Consider the following 21,810-nt stretch of genomic DNA (forward strand, 5'->3'; position numbering starts at 1 on the left):
ATCCTCTATATCTAAAGCAATTAATACTTCTTTAAAATAAAGAACGAATAAATTCCATCTTGAACAAATACAAAGTTTTATCAGCATCAACCTCTGAGACAGAAACCTCTGAACCAGAAGAACCATTATCAGTATCAGAATGATGATGTTCATTTAAAAATTCATCTGAAAAAAAGAGAAGTTTTAAAAGACTTTTATGTAAACTAGAAGGAGAAATAACAGACATAGCCTTCTAAATGGATTTAAAAAATAAAATCTCTTATGTTTATCAGGAACACTCTGAAAATTAGATGTTGACGTTACAGCAACAGGTAATATAACAGTACTAAAGGAAATTTTATCTGCATTAATAAGTTTGTCATGACATGCAATACAAACAACAGCTGGAGAAACAGATACCAAAAATTTATAGCAGATACACTTAGCTTGGTAGCTCCAGCCCCGGCAGTGATTTTCCTGAATTATCTTCTGACTCAGTTGCAACGTGGAACATCTTGCAATATGTAATAGAAAAAACAACATATAAAGCAAATTGAACAAAATCCTTAAATGACAGTTTCAGGAATGGGAAAAAAATGCCAGTGAACAAGCTTCTAGCAACCAGAAGCAATAAATAATGAGACTTAAATAATGTGGAGACAAAAATGACGCCACATCCGGAACGCCGACATTTTTGGCGCAAAATAACGTCAAAAAAATGACGCAACTTCCGGCGACACGTATGACGCCGGAAACGGAAAAGAATTTTTGCGCCAAAAAAATCAGAGCCAAGAATGACGCAATAAAATGAAGCATTTTCAGCCCCCGCGAGCCTAACAGCCCACAGGGAAAAAAAGAGTCAAATTTTTGAAAGGTAAGAAAAAATGATTAATTCAAATGCATTATCCCAAATATGAAACTGATTGTCTGAAAAATAAGGAAAGTTGAACATTCTGAGTCAAGGCAAATAAATGTTTGAATACATATATTTAGAACTTTATAAACAAAGTGCCCAACCATAGCTTAGAGTGTCACAGAAAAACATAATTTATGTAAGAACTTACCTGATAAATTCATTTCTTTCATATTAGCAAGAGTCCATGAGCTAGTGACGTATGGGATATACATTCCTACCAGGAGGGGCAAAGTTTCCCAAACCTCAAAATGCCTATAAATCCACCCCTCACCACACCCACAATTCAGTTTAACGAATAGCCAAGAAGTGGGGTGATAAAAAAGTGCGAAAGCATATAAAATAAGGAATTGGAATAATTGTGCTTTATACAAAATCATAACCACCACAAAAAAAGGGCGGGCCTCATGGACTCTTGCTAATATGAAAGAAATGAATTTATCAGGTAAGTTCTTACATAAATTATGTTTTCTTTCATGTAATTAGCAAGAGTCCATGAGCTAGTGACGTATGGGATAATGACTACCCAAGATGTGGATCTTTCCACACAAGAGTCACTAGAGAGGGAGGGATAAAATAAAGACAGCCAATTCCTGCTGAAAATAATCCACACCCAAAATAAAGTTTAACGAAAAACATAAGCAGAAGATTCAAACTGAAACCGCTGCCTGAAGTACTTTTCTACCAAAAACTGCTTCAGAAGAAGAAAATACATCAAAATGGTAGAATTTAGTAAAAGTATGCAAAGAGGACCAAGTTGCTGCTTTGCAGATCTGGTCAACCGAAGCTTCATTCCTAAACGCCCAGGAAGTAGAAACTGACCTAGTAGAATGAGCTGTAATCCTATGAGGCGGAGTTTTACCCGACTCAACATAGGCAAGATGAATTAAAGATTTCAACCAAGATGCCAAAGAAATGGCAGAAGCTTTCTGGCCTTTTCTAGAACCGGAAAAGATAACAAATAGACTAGAAGTCTTACGGAAAGATTTCGTAGCTTCAACATAATATTTCAAAGCTCTAACAACATCCAAAGAATGCAACGATTTCTCCTTAGAATTCTTAGGATTAGGACATAATGAAGGAACCACAATTTCCCTACTAATGTTGTTGGAATTCACAACTTTAGGTAAAAATTCAAAAGAAGTTCGCAACACCGCCTTATCCTGATGAAAAATCAGAAAAGGAGACTCACAAGAAAGAGCAGATAATTCAGAAACTCTTCTGGCAGAAGAGATGGCCAAAAGGAACAAAACTTTCCAAGAAAGTAATTTAATGTCCAATGAATGCATAGGTTCAAACGGAGAAGCTTGAAGAGCTCCCAGAACCAAATTCAAACTCCAAGGAGGAGAAATTGACTTAATGACAGGTTTTATACGTACCAAAGCTTGTACAAAACAATGAATATCAGGAAGAATAGCAATCTTTCTATGAAAAAGAACTGAAAGAGCAGAGATTTGTCCTTTCAAAGAACTTGCGGACAAACCCTTATCTAAACCATCCTGAAGAAACTGTAAAATTCTCGGTATTCTAAAAGAATGCCAAGAAAAATGATGAGAAAGACACCAAGAAATATAAGTCTTCCAGACTCTATAATATATCTCTCGAGATACAGATTTACGAGCCTGTAACATAGTATTAATGACAGAGTCAGAGAAACCTCTTTGACCAAGAATCAAGCGTTCAATCTCCATACCTTTAAATTTAAGGATTTCAGATCCTGATGGAAAAAGGGACCTTGTGACAGAAGGTCTGGTCTTAACGGAAGAGTCCACGGTTGGCAAGAGGCCATCCGGACAAGATCCGCATACCAAAACCTGTGAGGCCATGCCGGAGCTACCAGCAGAACAAATGAGCATTCCTTCAGAATCTTGGAGATTACTCTTGGAAGAAGAACTAGAGGCGGAAAGATATAGGCAGGATGATACTTCCAAGGAAGTGATAATGCATCCACTGCCTCCGCCTGAGGATCCCGGGATCTGGACAGATACCTGGGAAGTTTCTTGTTTAGATGGGACGCCATCAGATCTATTTCTGGAAGTTCCCACATTTGAACAATCTGAAGAAATACCTCTGGGTGAAGAGACCATTCGCCCGGATGCAACGTTTGGCGACTGAGATAATCCGCTTCCCAATTGTCTATACCTGGGATATGAACCGCAGAGATTAGACAGGAGCTGGATTCCGCCCAAACCAAAATTCGAGATACTTCTTTCATAGCCAGAGGACTGTGAGTCCCTCCTTGATGATTGATGTATGCCACAGTTGTGACATTGTCTGTCTGAAAACAAATGAACGATTCTCTCTTCAGAAGAGGCCAAAACTGAAGAGCTCTAAAAATTGCACGGAGTTCCAAAATATTGATCGGAAATCTCACCTCCTGAGATTCCCAAACTCCTTGTGCTGTCAGAGATCCCCACACAGCTCCCCAACCCGAGAGACTTGCATCTGTTGAAATTACAGTCCAGGTCGGAAGCACAAAAGAAGCCCCCTGAATTAAACTATGGTGATCTGTCCACCATGTTAGAGAGTGTCGAACAATCGGTTTTAAAGATATTGTTTGAGATATCTTCGTGTAATCCTTGCACCATTGCTTCAGCATACAGAGCTGAAGAGGTCGCATGTGAAAACGAGCAAAGGGGATCGCGTCCGATGCAGCAGTCATAAGACCTAGAATTTCCATGCATAAGGCTACCGAAGGGAATGATTGTGACTGAAGGTTTCGACAAGCTGCAATCAATTTTAGACGTCTCTTGTCTGTTAAAGACAGAGTCATGGACACTGAATCCATCTGGAAACCCAGAAAGGTTACCCTTGTCTGAGGAATCAAAGAACTTTTTGGTAAATTGATCCTCCAACCATGATCTTGAAGAAACAACACAAGTCGATTCGTATGAGATTCTGCTAAATGTAAAGACTGAGCAAGTACCAAGATATCGTCCAAATAAGGAAATACCACAATACCCTGTTCTCTGATTACAGACAGAAGGGCACCGAGAACCTTTGTAAAAATTCTTGGAGCTGTAGCTAGGCCAAACGGCAGAGCCACAAACTGGTAATGCTTGTCCAGAAAAGAGAATCTCAGGAACTGATAATGATCTGGATGAATCGGAATATGCAGATATGCATCCTGTAAATCTATTGTGGACATATAATTCCCTTGCTGAACAAAAGGCAAGATAGTCCTTACAGTTACCATTTTGAACGTTGGTATTCGTACATAACGATTCAATATTTTTAGATCCAGAACTGGTCTGAAGGAGTTCTCCTTCTTTGGTACAATGAAGAGATTTGAATAAAACCCCATCCCCTGTTCCAGAACTGGAACTGGCATAATTACTCCAGTCAACTCTAGATCTGAAACACATTTCAGAAATGCTTGAGCTTTTACTGGATTTACTGGGACACGGGAAAGAAAAAATCTCTTTGCAGGAGGTCTCATCTTGAAACCAATCCTGTACCCTTCCGAAACAATGTTCTGAATCCAAAGATTGTGAACAGAATTGATCCAAATTTCTTTGAAAAAACGTAACCTGCCCCCTACCAGCTGAGCTGGAATGAGGGCCGCACCTTCATGTGGACTTAGAAGCAGGCTTTGCCTTTCTAGCTGGCTTGGATTTATTCCAGACTGGAGATGGTTTCCAAACTGAAACTGCTCCTGAGGATGAAGGATCAGGCTTTTGTTCTTTGTTGAAACGAAAGGAACGAAAACGATTATTAGCCCTACTTTTACCTTTAGATTTTTTATCCTGTGGTAAAAAAGTTCCTTTCCCACCAGTAACAGTTGAAATGATGGAATCCAACTGAGAACCAAATAATTTGTTACCCTGGAAAGAAATAGAAAGTAAAGTTGATTTAGAAGCCATATCAGCATTCCAAGTTTTAAGCCATAAAGCTCTTCTAGCTAAAATAGCTAGAGACATAAACCGGACATCAACTCTGATAATATCAAAAATGGCATCACAGATAAAATTATTAGCATGCTGTAGAAGAATAATAATATCATGAGAATCACGATGTGTTACTTGTTGCGCTAAAGTTTCCAACCAAAAAGTTGAAGCTGCAGCAACATCAGCCAAAGATATAGCAGGTCTAAGAAGATTACCTGAACACAGATAAGCTTTTCTTAGAAAGGACTCAATTTTCCTATCTAGAGGATCCTTAAACGAAGTACCATCTGACGTAGGAATAGTAGTACGTTTAGCAAGGGTAGAAATAGCCCCATCAACTTTAGGGATTTTGTCCCAAAATTCCAATCTGTCAGATGGCACAGGATATAAATGCTTAAAACGTTTAGAAGGAGTAAATGAATTACCCAATTTATCCCATTCTTTGGAAATTACTGCAGAAATAGCATTAGGAACAGGAAAAACTTCTGGAATAACCACAGGAGCTTTAAATACCTTATCCAAACGTTTAGAATTAGTATCAGGAGGACCAGAATCCTCTATTTCTAAAGCAATTAGTACTTCTTTAAGTAAAGAACAAATAAATTCCATTTTAAATAAATATGAAGATTTATCAGCATCAACCTCAGAGACAGAATCCTCTGAACCAGAGGAGTCATCAGAATGATGATGTTCATTTAAAAATTCATCTGTAGGGAGAGAAGTTTTAAAAGATTTTTTACGTTTACTAGAAGGAGAAATAACAGACATAGCCTTCTTTATGGATTCAGAAACAAAATCTCTTATATTATCAGGAACATTCTGCACCTTAGATGTTGAAGGAACTGCAACAGGCAATGGTACTTTACTAAAGGAAATATCTGCTTTAACAAGTTTGTCATGACAATCAATACAAACAACAGCTGGAGGAATAGCTACCAAAAGTTTACAGCAGATACACTTAGCTTTGGTAGATTCAGCACTTGACAGCGATTTTCCTGTAGTATCTTCTGACTCAGATGCAACGTGAGACATCTTGCAATATGTAAGAGAAAAAACAACATATATATAAAGCAAAATTGATCAAATTCCTTAAATGACAGTTTCAGGAATGGGAAAAAATGCCAAGAACAAGCCTCTAGCAACCAGAAGCAATAAAAAATGAGACTTAAATAATTGAGGAGACTAAAGCGACGCCCATATTATTTGGCGCCTAAATGCTTTTGGCGCCAAAATGACGACATATCCGGAACGCCGACATTTTTGGCGCGAAATAACGTCAAAAAATGACGTAACTTCCGGCGACACGTATGACGCCGGAAACGGAAATAGAATTTTGCGCCAAAAATGACGTAATAAAATGAGGCATTTTCAGCCCCCGCGAGCCTAATAGCCCACCGGGAAGAGTCAAATTTTTGAAGGTAAGAAAAAATGAATAAATCAAAAAATGCATTATCCCAAATATGAAACTGACTGTCTGAAAATAAGGAAAGTTGAACATTCTGAGTCAAGGCAAATAAATGTTTGAATACATATATTTAGAACTTTATAAACAAAGTGCCCAACCATAGCTTGGAGTGTCACAGAAAATAAGACTTACTTACCCCAGGACACTCATCTACATATAGCAGATAGCCAAACCAGTACTGAAACGAGAATCAGCAGAGGTAATGGTATATATAAGAGTATATCGTCGATCTGAAAAGGGAGGTAAGAGATGAATCTCTACGACCGATAACAGAGAACCTATGAAATAGACCCCGTAGAAGGAGATCACTGCATTCAAATAGGCAATACTCTTCTCACATCCCTCTGACATTCACTGCACGCTGAGAGGAAAACCGGGCTCCAACTTGCTGCGGAGCGCATATCAACGTAGAATCTAGCACAAACTTACTTCACCACCTCCATCGGAGGCAAAGTTTGTAAAACTGAATTGTGGGTGTGGTGAGGGGTGTATTTATAGGCATTTTGAGGTTTGGGAAACTTTGCCCCTCCTGGTAGGAATGTATATCCCATACGTCACTAGCTCATGGACTCTTGCTAATTACATGAAAGAAATAAGATTTACTTACCCCAGGACACTCATCTACATGTTTGTAGAAAGCCAAACCAGTACTGAAACGAGAATCAGCAGAGGTAATGGTAAATATAAGAGTATATCGTCGATCTGAAAAGGGAGGTAAGAGATGAATCTCTACGACCGATAACAGAGAACCTATGAAATAGACCCTGTAGAAGGAGATCACTGCATTCAAATAGGCAATACTCTCCTCACATCCCTCTGACATTCACTGCACGCTGAGAGGAAAACCGGGCTCCAACTTGCTGCGGAGCGCATATCAACGTAGAATCTAGCACAAACTTACTTCACCACCTCCATCGGAGGCAAAGTTTGTAAAACTGAATTGTGGGTGTGGTGAGGGGTGTATTTATAGGCATTTTAAGGTTTGGGAAACTTTGCCCCTCCTGGTAGGAATGTATATCCCATACGTCACTAGCTCATGGACTCTTGCTAATTACATGAAAGAAACATCAGCATGTAGTAGTGGTACAGAACACATTGAAATAAGATGAATAGGAGCATAGGTTTTTCCTCTGATATATGACAAATATATAAGAAAACTTGTGTTTAATGCCAACCACCCCTATTTTTCAGCAAGTATTATATAATGCTGTCATAAACCAGATTATATAATTTTAACCTCCTGTATCAACAATCCTTGTTGTATATACATAGAGCAGAATAAAACAATTATAACCAGCATTAATATTAACAGGAAATTATAATGACCAGAATTTACGTTTTTTCCAAAGTATAAACGACATAATAAATCTACTATAACTTATATCATGATGAATTTGGAAAATATTAGAAGACAAGAGCTAAGTAATATATATCAAAGATTTGAGAAATTGTACAAGAATAGTCAGAGTTCCACATCGTCATTAATAGAGAAGAGGTATATACCACCTTAAACTATGTGATCCTGATGATGGACAAGTCGAAATCCAATAGATTGTATGAGAAGGCAGAACTTCAGGTACACGGCGCTATAAAAAGGGTCACTATCAGGGGCTCGCTGCCTTTGAAAAAGCCCTTTTCGGGCAAAACGCGTCAGCAGTAAGATGCTCTTTTAACCACTCTGTTTAAGCACAGTTAAGTTGTTGATAATAGAATTTAAAAACTATACCAATTATAATATAGAATGTGGGGGATACTCGCTAAGCCACTTGGCAACTATAGCCTGTTAATTTGAAACGCTGAATCAAAATCAGCTGTAACACTGTGTCCAGTTTGTTGAGAGACGTGACAGTCTCTAAGTTATTGAACTTCCAAAAGACAGAGTACATATTACCATTAAGAAACAACATTATTAGTCGGCGCTTCACGCTCAGATTACTATGTAATATGCCGAATTGAATACTTAGTTAATAACAAAGATGCCATGTCCAGCTCGTGAGGAGATGTTTTAATTTCTAAGTTATGTATAGTGGTAATTATATAGGAATATCTTGAATTAATGCTATTAGCCATCTCATCACCCTCCGATTGCCGAACCTTATACTTATTTAGTGACACAGATGCTCTCTAAAAGCCACTCTACTCTGTATCATTATTTAACAAAGAATAATAAGAATCGTAACCGATTCTAGTGTAATACAGTTACGGAGAGATACTTGCCAAGCGATTCTCGGCATTCCAGATTAGCAACACAGAATGCTGAATGTGGATTAGCTGGTATACTATACCGAGCTAGGTGGGTGACAAGACTACCACAGGCATTAATTAGACTAAGAAGCTGCAGCATTTATCCTATCGAGAAGCCGTAGCATCATAACAAGCATATTGTTATTTAGAGACTAAACTATAAGTTACTTTAGTACTCTCCGCTTATTAATAAGAAGTACTAGAAAGGAGATACTAGGCTGAGATATAGCATGATCGAACTACGTGGTATACACTGCAATCACACCGTCATATGTCACCAAACTAGCCTGTTGTTACTTATAACTGACATATAAGTAGGGATTTTTCTACATTGGTAATAAACGGAGATGAGTAATTTACCACATACACTATCATGAAGATAGTGCGCTGAGTTGAAATACTTTAATACTAGTTTCTGTCATATATACTGACGAAACCAGATATCATTGAAATCTGTTTGCCAACCTGTGTTATTAAAAATATATGAATCATTAATTTACTAACAATCTATAACCTGTGGACATAAAAAGGAAAACACCATATGTTACACAATTGTTGATCAGAAGTTGGAGTGAATACTACCAGTAAATAATACATTGTTTTTACATACAGGAGATTAATACTTTATTTCCTGTATGTTATAGTAATATGCACAACCAGTACCGTTTACCATGCCGGTATAACGAAAACACAACCTCTTAAGACTCACATATACATAACACTATTGGTGCTCAACAAATAAACGAAGGTAATTCTCAATAGCCAGGTTGAATGTTTATTACAGAGCGGACCAATTGGTCACCCATTTATTTGAACCAAATCCTACAAACAGACACAGTCCCAGGGTTTATGACAGCTCCTGCTAGGTTGTTACAGCTCATATATTCCGAATGGTATTGATGTAATTACACACATCTATTCCCAGAAGGTGTCTGTTATGAGGGTATCACTAATCCTATTGAATTTACACCCAGAGACACCTCTTTATTGAGGAATTCGTTTTTTGGTTACTCTGAGAGACTAACTGTGATTGACATGGTGTATGGACAAATATAATCTGAACAGACTCGTATATTGAAGTAAGTTGGGCTGAGACTGAGCAACAGTACACAGTTGATATTTTTAATAGTAGTAAGCCAGCTCAGTCCACTTTCTTCTTAGTTACTTGACCTCAGGTGGCTATTAGGAGTCCCCCATTCTACATAACTGAGAATATTCCAATTTCTATAGGTGATAGCATTACTTACCCAAGGCCAATATTTGGAATAGACAGCTATCACCCTAATATTAAAACAAGACTTAACAGAGTGTGGATTTTATTATGTATTTGTGTGTGTTTTTAATGTTTAATAATAAAAGCTATGTTTTAACCATATCCGGACCGCACGCCTTCTAGCCTAGGCATAGAGTGCTGTTTGCATTCTTTCAGTGGATCTTCATCCGTTATCCTTTTGCTGTAATTCTAGTTAATGCATAGCACCAACCCACACATTCTTGATAATTTAATTTACTCTACTTGCGGCATAATTCATAATCAACAAGTAGGATTGAGTTAATCTAACATATATTTGTGGGGATTGCCACAGTAGTGCCATTGTAAAACTCTGTAGTTTAGAAATGTTTAACAGACTAGTAGCATACACAAGCAGGCTTGGAAAACACTTTAATCAAATAAAAAACACAATTTGAAAAAACGTTACTGTGCCTTTAAGAAATAAAAAGAGCACACAATTTTACAAAACAGTGAAGAATGCACCAATCATTTTACAGTATGTACCTAAGACTTTAATATGATTGCACAGCAAGTTTCAGAACGATTAACCCCTTAATGCCCAAACCGGAGCAGCCTAAAGCCAACTACAACACCTTGCCACAGCTTACTGCTGTGGCCCTACCTGCCCTTAGGGATCAGTTTTGGGGAAATAAAGCTTCTTCTAGGCCCTCAATCAGCAGCTGGACCCTCCATGTGAAGCAGCATGAAACAGTCTTTCAATTCTAACTGCGCGTCTGAGGCGCAAAATTAGGCCCCTCCCATTCCACTCTGGAGTTGTGAGGCCTACAAAAATCACTTCTAAGTGACTAAATTTATGCCATGTGGATAATAACCCCAGTAAAACACGCCAAAGTGCTTAAAAAGGTGTCTCCAACGAGTATTTCTTAAATAAATAATCGATTGCGCTGCATTAGTGTCAACCAGCCTATTTAGCCCTGTCATGTAAGCATTCAATTCTATACTAAGTCTCAGAACATAGCTTACCCTCCCCACATGGGGATCTCTTCAGTCTTCTAGCATTATCTCAGTCTTGTCTAGAAATAAATGACTGAACATACCTCATTGCAGTCAAGCCTGCAAACTGTTCCCCCCCAACTGAAGTTTTCTGGTACTCCTCAGTCCTGTGTGGGAACAGCAGTGGATTTTAGTTACAACATGCTAAAATCATTTTCCTCTCAGCAGAATTCTTCATCACTTTTCTGCTAGAGAGTAAATAGTACAAACCGGTACCATTTAAAAATAAACTCTTGATTGAAGATATAAAACTACAAATCTAACACCACATTCACTTTACCCTCCCGTAGAGAGACCCTAGGTGCTTAGAGCTGGCAAAGAGAATGACTGGGGGGTGGAGCTAGAGGGGGAGCTATATGGACAGCTCTGCTGTGTGCTCTCTCTGCCACTTCCTGTAGGGAATGAGAATATCCCACAAGTAAAGGATGAAGCCGTGGACTGGATACACCTTGCAAGAGAAAAATGTTTATATTCCCCAAATATGAAACGGACAGTCTGCAGAAGGAAATACATGAACCTGACTCATGGCAAATATAAGTACAATACATAACTTTATATAAATGCATAAAGTGCCAAACCATAGCTGAGGTGTCTTAAGTAATAAAAAACATACTTACCAAAAGACACCCATCCACATATAGCAGATAGCCAAACCAGTACTGAAACAGTTATCAGTAGAGGTAATGGTAAATTGAGAGTATATCGTCGATCTGAAAAGGGAGGTAGGAGATGAATCTCTATGACCGATAACAGAGAACCTATAAAATAGACACCCCGTTAGGGAAATCCTCGTATACAATAAGTGATACTCCCTTCACATCCCTCTGATATTCACTGTACTCTGAGAGGAATCTGGCTTCAACAATGCTGAGAAGCACATATCAACGTAGAAATCTTAGCACAAACTTACTTCACCACTTCCATAGGAGGCAAAGTTTGTAAAACTGATTTGTGGGTGTGGTGAGGGGTGTGTTTGTGGGCATTTTGGGGTTTGGGAAACTTTGCCCCTCCTGGTGGGATTGTATATCCCATACGTCACTAGCTCATGGACTCTTGCCAATTACATGAAAGAAAGATATATTAGAATATAATACAAACAGATAGATAAAAGTAAAATGGAAGATAAAATCAATGTCGCATTAATAACAGATTATAATTGTGATCACCTCCTATTACATAAAATACTGAGAAAACACTGGCATATATTGCAAACAGACCCAATAATAGGTGAACAGTTACCAGACAACCCTAGGATTATATATAAAAAAGCAAAGAATTTAAAAAGTATACTAGCTGCCAGTGAGCTTGAAGCACAAAATAATAAACAAAAGTTAGAAAAAGATCTGATGGGAAAAATACCTACAGGTTTCTTCCCCTGTTTTGGATGTAGGTCCTGCATGTATAGTAGCAAGATCACAAAAAAATTGAGTCCAGCCAAAATGGATATATACATCAAATTAAAGAAACAATTAGATGCCAAGATAAAGGTGTCATTTAGCAGTATATATGTAAGAGAACGTACACGGGAACATCTGTCATGTATTGATAGAGGAAATCTTGAAACACATTTATATACCCATTTTAGGGAAAAACAGAATTTATGCTTACCTGATAAATTACTTTCTCCAACGGTGTGTCCGGTCCACGGCGTCATCCTTACTTGTGGGATATCTCTTCCCCAACAGGAAATGGCAAAGAGTCCCAGCAAAGCTGGCCATATAGTCCCTCCTAGGCTCCGCCCACTCCAGTCATTCGACCGACGGACAGGAGGAAATATATATAGGAGAAACCATATGGTACCGTGGTGACTGTAGTTAGAGAAAATAATTAATCAGACCTGATTAAAAAACCAGGGCGGGCCGTGGACCGGACACACCGTTGGAGAAAGTAATTTATCAGGTAAGCATAAATTCTGTTTTCTCCAACATTGGTGTGTCCGGTCCACGGCGTCATCCTTACTTGTGGGAACCAATACCGAAGCTTTAGGACACGGATGAAGGGAGGGAGCAAATCAGGTTACCTAAACGGAAGGCACCACAGCTTGCAAAACCTTTCTCCCAAAAATAGCCTCCGAAGAAGCAAAAGTATCAAATTTGTAAAATTTGGCAAAAGTGTGCAGTGAAGACCAAGTCGCTGCCTTACATATCTGGTCAACAGAAGCCTCGTTCTTGAAGGCCCATGTGGAAGCCACAGCCCTAGTGGAGTGAGCTGTGATTCTTTCAGGAGGCTGCCGTCCGGCAGTCTCATAACTCAATCGGATGATGCTTTTAAGCCAAAAGGAAAGAGGTAGAAGTCGCTTTTTGACCTCTCCTTTTACCAGAATAAACAACAAACAAGGAAGATGTTTGTCTGAAATCTTTTGTAGCCTCTAAATAGAATTTTAGAGCACGGACTACGTCCAAATTGTGTAACAAACGTTCCTTCTTTGAAACTGGATTCGGACATAAAGAAGGTACAGCTATCTCCTGGTTAATATTTTTGTTAGAAACAACCTTAGGAAGAAAACCAGGCTTAGTACGCAAAACCACCTTATCTGCATGGAACACCAGATAGGGCGGAGAACACTGCAGAGCAGATAACTCTGAAACTCTTCTAGCAGAAGAAATTGCAACCAAAAACAAAACTTTCCAAGATAGTAACTTAATATCTATGGAATGTAAAGGTTCAAACGGAACCCCTTGAAGAACTGAAAGAACTAGATTTAGACTCCAGGGAGGAGTCAAAGGTCTGTAAACAGGCTTGATCCTAACCAGAGCCTGAACAAATGCTTGAACATCTGGCACAGCTGCCAGTCTTTTGTGTAGTAAGACAGATAAAGCAGAGATCTGTCCCTTTAGAGAACTTGCAGATAATCCTTTCTCCAAACCTTCTTGTAGAAAGGAGAGAATCTTAGGAATTTTTATCTTATTCCACGGGAATCCTTTGGATTCACACCAACAGATATATCTTTTCCATATTTTATGGTAAATCTTTCTAGTTACCGGTTTTCTGGCCTGAACCAGAGTATCTATCACAGAATCTGAAAACACACGCTTCGATAGAATCAAGCGTTCAATCTCCAAGCCGTCAGCTGGAGGGAGACCAGATTTGGATGTTCGAATGGACCCTGAACAAGAAGGTCCTGTCTCAAAGGTAGCTTCCATGGTGGAACCGATGACATTCACCAGGTCTGCATACCAAGTCCTGCGTGGCCACGCAGGAGCTATCAAGATCACCGAGGCCCTCTCCTGATTGATCCTGGCTACCAGCCTGGGAATGCGAGGAAACGGTGGAAATACATAAGCTAGGTTGAAGGTCCAAGGTGCTACTAGTGCATCTACTAGAGTCGCCTTGGGATCCCTGGATCTGGACCCGTAGCAAGGAACCTTGAAGTTCTGACGAGACGCCATCAGATCCATGTCTGGAATGCCCCATAATTGAGTTATTTGGGCAAAGATCTCCGGATGGAGTTCCCACTCCCCCGGATGGAATGTCTGACGACTCAGAAAATCCGCCTCCCAGTTTTCCACACCTGGGATGTGGATCGCAGACAGGTGGCAGGAGTGATCCTCCGCCCATTGAATTATTTTGGTCACTTCTTTCATCGCCAGGGAACTCCTTGTTCCCCCCTGATGATTGATATACGCAACGGTCGTCATGTCGTCTGATTGGAACCTTATGAATCTGGCTTTTGCTAGTTGAGGCCAAGCCCTGAGAGCATTGAATATCGCTCTCAGTTCCAGAATGTTTATCGGGAGAAGAGACTCTTCCCGAGACCATAGACCCTGAGCTTTCAGGGATTCCCAGACCACGCCCCAGCCCACTAGACTGGCGTCGGTCGTGACAATGACCCACTCTGGTCTGCGGAAGCTCATTCCCTGGGACAGATGGTCCAGGGTCAGCCACCAACGGAGTGAATCTCTGGTCCTCTGATCTACTTGAATCATTGGAGACAAGTCTGTATAGTCCCCATTCCACTGTTTGAGCATGCACAGTTGTAATGGTCTGAGATGAATTCGTGCAAAAGGAACTATGTCCATTGCTGCAACCATCAACCCTACTACTTCCATGCACTGCGCTATGGAAGGACGAGGAACAGAATGAAGAACTTGACAAGAGCTTAGAAGTTTTGACTTTCTGACCTCTGTCAGAAAAATCCTCATTTCTAAGGAATCTATTATTGTTCCCAAGAAGGGAACTCTTGTCGACGGAGACAGAGAACTTTTTTCTATGTTCACCTTCCATCCGTGTGATCTGAGAAAGGCCAGAACGATGTCTGTATGAGCCTTTGCTTTTGACAGGGACGAGGCTTGTATTAGAATGTCGTCCAAGTAAGGTACTACTGCAATGCCCCTCGGTCTTAGAACCGCTAGAAGGGACCCTAGTACCTTTGTGAAAATCCTTGGAGCAGTGGCTAACCCGAATGGGAGGGCCACAAACTGGTAATGCTTGTCCAGAAAAGCGAACCTTAGGAACTGATGATGTTCTTTGTGGATAGGAATATGTAGGTACGCATCCTTTAGATCCACGGAAGTCATAAATTGACTTTCCTGGATAGTGGGTAGAATCGTTCGAATGGTTTCCATCTTGAACGATGGTACCCTGAGAAATTTGTTTAGGATCTTCAAATCCAAAATTGGTCTGAAAGTCCCCTCTTTTTTGGGAACTACGAACAGATTGGAATAAAATCCCATTCCTTGTTCCTTTATTGGAACTGGGTGTATCACTCCCATCTTTAACAGGTCTTCTACACAATGTAAGAACGCCTGTCTCTTTATTTGGTTTGAGGATAAGTGAGACATGTGGAACCTTCCCCTTGGGGGTAGTTCCCTGAATTCCAGGAGATAACCCTGAGAAACTATTTCTAGCGCCCAGGGATCCTGAACATCTCTTGCCCAAGCCTGAGCAAAGAGAGAGAGTCTGCCCCCCACTAGATCTGGTCCCGGATCGGGGGCTACTCCTTCATGCTGTTTTGTTAGCAGAGGCAGGATTCTTGGCCTGCTTACCCTTGTTCCAGCCTTGCATCGGTTTCCAGGCTGGTTTGGGTTGTGAGGCATTACCCTCTTGCTTAGAGGATGCAGAATTAGAGGTCGGTCCGTTCCTGAAATTGCGAAAGGAACGAAAATTAGACTTATTTTTGGCCTTGAAAGGCCTATCTTGTGGAAGGGCGTGGCCCTTTCCCCCAGTGATGTCTGAAATAATCTCTTTCAATTCTGGTCCAAATAGAGTTTTACCTTTGAAAGGGATGTTAAGCAATTTTGTCTTGGATGACACATCCGCTGACCAAGACTTTAGCCAAAGCGCTCTGCGCGCCACGATAGCAAACCCTGAATTTTTCGCCGCTAATCTAGCTAATTGCAAAGCGGCATCTAAAATAAAAGAGTTAGCCAACTTAAGTGCGTGAACTCTGTCCATAACCTCCTCATATGGAGTCTCTCTACTAAGCGAGTTTTCTAGTTCCTCGAACCAGAACCACGCTGCTGTAGTGACAGGAACAATGCACGAAATTGGTTGTAGAAGGTAACCTTGCTGTACAAAAATCTTTTTAAGCAAACCCTCCAATTTTTTATCCATAGGATCTTTGAAAGCACAACTATCTTCGATAGGAATAGTAGTGCGTTTGTTTAGAGTAGAAACTGCCCCCTCGACCTTAGGGACGGTCTGCCATAAGTCCTTTCTGGGGTCGACCATAGGAAATAATTTCTTAAATATAGGGGGGGGGGAACAAAAGGTATGCCGGGCTTTTCCCACTCCTTATTTACTATGTCCGCCACCCGCTTGGGTATAGGAAAAGCGTTGGGGTGCACCGGAACCTCTAGGAACTTGTCCATCTTGCATAATTTCTCTGGAATGACCAAGTTGTCACAATCATCCAGAGTAGATAACACCTCCTTAAGCAGTGCGCGGAGATGTTCTAATTTAAATTTAAATGTCACAACATCAGGTTCAGCTTGTTGAGAAATTTTTCCTGAATCTGAAATTTCTCCATCTGACAAAACCTCCCTCATGGCCCCTTCAGATTGGTGTGAGGGTATGACAGAACAATTATCAGCGCCCTCCTGCTCTTCAGTGTTTAAAACAGAGCAATCGCGCTTTCTCTGATAATAGGCATTTTGGATAAAATATTTGCTATGGAGTTATCCATTACAGCCGTTAATTGTTGCATGGTAATAAGCATTGGCCCACTAGATGTACTAGGGGCCTCCTGTGTGGGCAAAACTGGTGTAGACACAGTAGGAGATGATGTAGTATCATGTTTACTCCCCTCATCTGAGGAATCATCTTGGGCAATTTCATTATCTGTGGCAGTACTGTCCTTACTTTGTTTGGACGCTATGGCACAATTATCACATAAATTTAAATGGGGAGACACATTAGCTTTCATACATATAGAACATAGCTTATCCGAAGGCACAGACATGTTAAACAGGCTTAAACTTGTCAACAAAGCACAAAAAAACGTTTTAAAACAAAACCGTTACTGTCTCTTTAAATTTTAAACAGAAAACACTTTATTACTGAATATGTGAAAAAGTATGAAGGAATTGTTCAAAAATTACCAAAATTTCAGTATTGCACACCAAATTTCAGAGCTTTAACCCTTAAAATAACGGAACCGGAGCCGTTTACAAATTTAACCCCTATACAGTCCCAGCTATAGCCTTTGCTGAGACCCAACCAAGCCCAGAGGGGAATACGATACCAATTGAAGCCTTCTAGAAGCTTTTCCAGCAAATTTCAGATCCTCACACATGCATTTGCATGCCCTGCTCTCAAAAAACAACTGCGCAGTAATGGCGCGAAAATGAGGCTCAGTCTACAACTAGGAAGGCCCCCTGACTGGAAAAGGTGTCTAACATAGTGCCTGCCGTTTAATAAACGTTCCCCAAGTTTATAAATGTGAAATATCAGCATAAACATGAATAAAATGCCCAAATAAAGCAATCGATTTAGCCCATAAAAGTGTCTACCAGTTTTATAGCCCATATTAAGCCCTTTATTCTGTTTGTTTGACTAAGAAAATGGCTTACCGGTCCCCATGAGGGGAAATGACAGCCTTCCAGCATTACATGGTCTTGTTAGAAATATGGCTAGTCATACCTTAAGCAGAAAAGTCTGCTAACTGTTTCCCCCAACTGAAGTTACTTCGTCTCAACAGTCCTATGTGGAAACAGCAATCGATTTTAGTTACTGTCTGCTAAAATCATCTTCCTCTCACAAACAGAAATCTTCATCCTTTTCTGTTTCAGAGTAAATAGTACATACCAGCACTATTTTAAAATAACAAACACTTGATAGAAGAATAAAAACTACATTTAAACACCAAAAAACTCTTAACCATCTCCGTGGAGATGTTGCCTGTGCAACGGCAAAGAGAATGACTGGGGTGGGCGGAGCCTAGGAGGGACTATATGGCCAGCTTTGCTGGGACTCTTTGCCATTTCCTGTTGGGGAAGAGATATCCCACAAGTAAGGATGACGTCGTGGACCGGACACACCAATGTTGGAGAAAACACAATAATAATCTGAAAGACTTCTCCTTCTGGGGCATAAAAAAGGTAAAACCAGATTGGAGAGGGGGGGGGGGGAACTATGAATCAAAACTTTTAAAAAACAAGAAGCAGAATTAATTTACAACATGCAAACCCTCTTTCCATCTGGTCTAAATTCTGAATTAGACATACCCCCCTTCCTTACGTTATAACCTATATACTATCTGGTAAGATCTAGATTGAGACATAAATAAAATAACAAAAGTTTGTTAACAATTTCCAATAATGAACAGGAAACTCAAACCATTGACAAAGTATATCTATAATACTATCCTTTTTACTCCATTTATTATTTAGAATAAATTGTTCATACTTTTAATTGCCAAAAATATCAGAAACTAATAACTATAAATCCTTTATAGAAATATGATAAATTAGTTTGTATTATGAACTAATATATATTTATATATATTAGTTTTATTTATCGGACACTAGAATGTTGGATAAAGGCTGTGTTAAGTTCTACGATAATTGTATCTCATAGTTCCACCTTAAATCTCTCTGCAAAGGCACAGGCATAAGTAAACAGAATGAAGAATACCACCTTAAATCATTCAAAAATATCCAGGCCAAACAACCAATAAGATGAAGAGGAAGGGTATTTAAATGCCCATAATATGCACATAAGAACACGTCTTAGGGCGAAACGCGTTGACGTTATCTACAGACCATTATCCACTGAGACTGGACCTTTAAACTTGTGAAAGAAAAACCACCCGCATGATCTTGAAGTTTATCGAGTACAGGGATTTCAAACGGCTGTTTGCTTCCTATCTAAACGAAGGGATGTGCAACCAAACAGTTGATCCGGAACCAGTATAGCGGAAGGTAACTGTTCCGTAACCATACTGGGCTCAGAGGACACGCTATAAATCTTAAACCACAACCGGAGGATTCCTGCAGCATACTGTTACCTGTGACACACGTAGTGTCTGAAGATCCCGGTAAGTAGCGCTGTGAATAAAGCATTAGAACACCTACTATCTTATTGGTTACAATTGTTGGAGTGCCTGGTATATACAAACATCTATAAGCAGACTAACTCCGAACTGTACACACTCAGACTATGAGTAAGAATTGGCTATTATAAACAAACTGAACTGCCCGTGGGATACAAAAGTATCCATTTTGAAACTTTTTGTCATGCAACTCGAGTGAACGTGTTACTATTAATTTTGCAAGGTGGTACTTTGTCCTAGATGCCGCTGTAAGGTTTTATATTGTGATTATATATATATATATATTTTGTTCGTATGTCTCACATTCTGCTAAGGATATTAATGCTATCTGCTGTTAAATATATGAAGATTTTATCTGTCTTTTTATAACAGGGAGACGTCCCTTAACTGATTTTAATATTGTTCTCTAAAAGAGATTATATATATTTTATTTATAATAAATATTTCTCGTTATAGATGACTATTGTTTAAACGCTTTTTCAACCCCTCATTTCATTAACCCCTGAGCTTTTAGCGCTCCCTAACTTACATATATTTAGATTTTGTTAACTTCAAGTTTGTCAGTCATAGGGATAGACAGACTAGTTAGAGAGCTAGGAGTTTATACGGAGCGCCACACTTAGTTCTGTCTCAACCTAACAAATGAGCCCAAACACGGCACAAAAGTAACTCCGCCCATCATGGGTGTCACAGTGCTCAATCTCCCGGTCGCCATTATCCGTCAAACACCGGGAGATAGACTAACAGTATAAAATAAAGTAAATTGGAGTCAAGTATGCTACCGCATGTCAGGTAGCACAAGCGCCAAAGGAGTAACTCAAAAACACTGCTGTCTGATACTTATCTTCCTGTTCCAGACAAAAGTTATCCCTCTCCCGGTCTGCATATTTAATGTTAAGACCGCCGGGAGTAAAATAACACTGTTTGCCATCCAGCCCCAGTGTCTGCATAACCCCTCATTAACCTACAGTCTCAGCATGGGTCTGTTGTTTTTTTAAAACATGACGTTTGTCCTGACCAGTATGAAAACCATACATTCAGTCCAATAGGGGAAGCCCTTCCCAAGAGAGCCCATGTTCCCAAATATATGAATAAGGAAGTGCATAGTCGTTTCTGAGATAAGATATGGCCCAGAAAAATAAAAGACTGCACTTACCTCGATGCTGTCAGACAGCATGACAGGTCCCACAGGATCAAGAGGTCTTCTCCCTCCTATAGCTCTGTGGACACAAATAGGGCCTTAGTATCTGCTGAGGCCATCAGTAGAAGGGCAGCAACACAGTATGGGAGGCGCAGTGAGAATTATGTCCCACCAGTTCCCATTGCTTTAAAGCCACCAATAGCTCTACTCTAGAGACTGACAAGGAATATGGCTACACCCTATAATAAAATAGCACTCACTGGTACCATTTTAAAAATAAACTCTTGATTGAAGGTTTCTACGTTATGTCTATATGCCTGATTCAGATTATAATACTCTCGCCACTTCTTTGGGAGGCAGGCAAAGCGGTGTTGAGAGGGGAAATTAAACAATATACGGTAAAAATGAAAAGAAAACATATGGACAGGGATATACAATTAGTAAACCAGCTGAAAAACACATACAGAAAATATATCATAAAGCCCGATAACACATCTTGGTATAAATATACAAAGGCAAGAGCAGAGCAAGAGTATTTTTTTTTAATAAAAAATTGGCGTTGGAAGACATTAAAGCTAGAAATCATTGGCAGGGATTTCAAGGAGTATCAGCTAAGCATCTGGCCAAAATTAGGAACTTTAGGAGAAACAAAAATATGATCACTCTAATAAAATACAATAAAACCTATACCAAAGCCACGGAAATTCGGGAGGCTTTCTTCAAGTATTACCAAAATATATTATATTCACAGGGGAATAAGTTGAAACAAAGCAGGTACAGCTCCAGGTCCAGACGGAATTTCGGCGGAATTCTATAAGATAATGAAAGTAGAACTTGCGGGAATTCTATGTGAGATATTTAATCTTTATTATATTCAAAATAAAAAACAAATCACTATACTTCACTGATTCAGTAATTTCACTGATCCACAAAAAAGGCAAACAGAAGATATGGGTTCATATAGATCCATATCTTTACTTAATAATGATTACAAGCTATTAATGGCTATTATCGCAGACAGACAAAAAACATAATTTATGTAAGAACTTACCTGATAAATTCATTTCTTTCATATTAGCAAGAGTCCATGAGCTAGTGACGTATGGGATATACATTCCTACCAGGAGGGGCAAAGTTTCCCAAACCTTAAAATGCCTATAAATACACCCCTCACCACACCCACAATTCAGTTTAACGAATAGCCAAGAAGTGGGGTGATAAGAAAAAAGTGCGAAAGCATATAAAATAAGGAATTGGAATAATTGTGCTTTATACAAAAAAATCATAACCACCACAAAAAAGGGCGGGCCTCATGGACTCTTGCTAATATGAAAGAAATGAATTTATCAGGTAAGTTCTTACATAAATTATGTTTTCTTTCATGTAATTAGCAAGAGTCCATG

The sequence above is a fragment of the Bombina bombina genome, chromosome 3, assembly GCF_027579735.1.
Source record: "Bombina bombina isolate aBomBom1 chromosome 3, aBomBom1.pri, whole genome shotgun sequence".
NCBI lineage: Eukaryota > Metazoa > Chordata > Amphibia > Anura > Bombinatoridae > Bombina > Bombina bombina.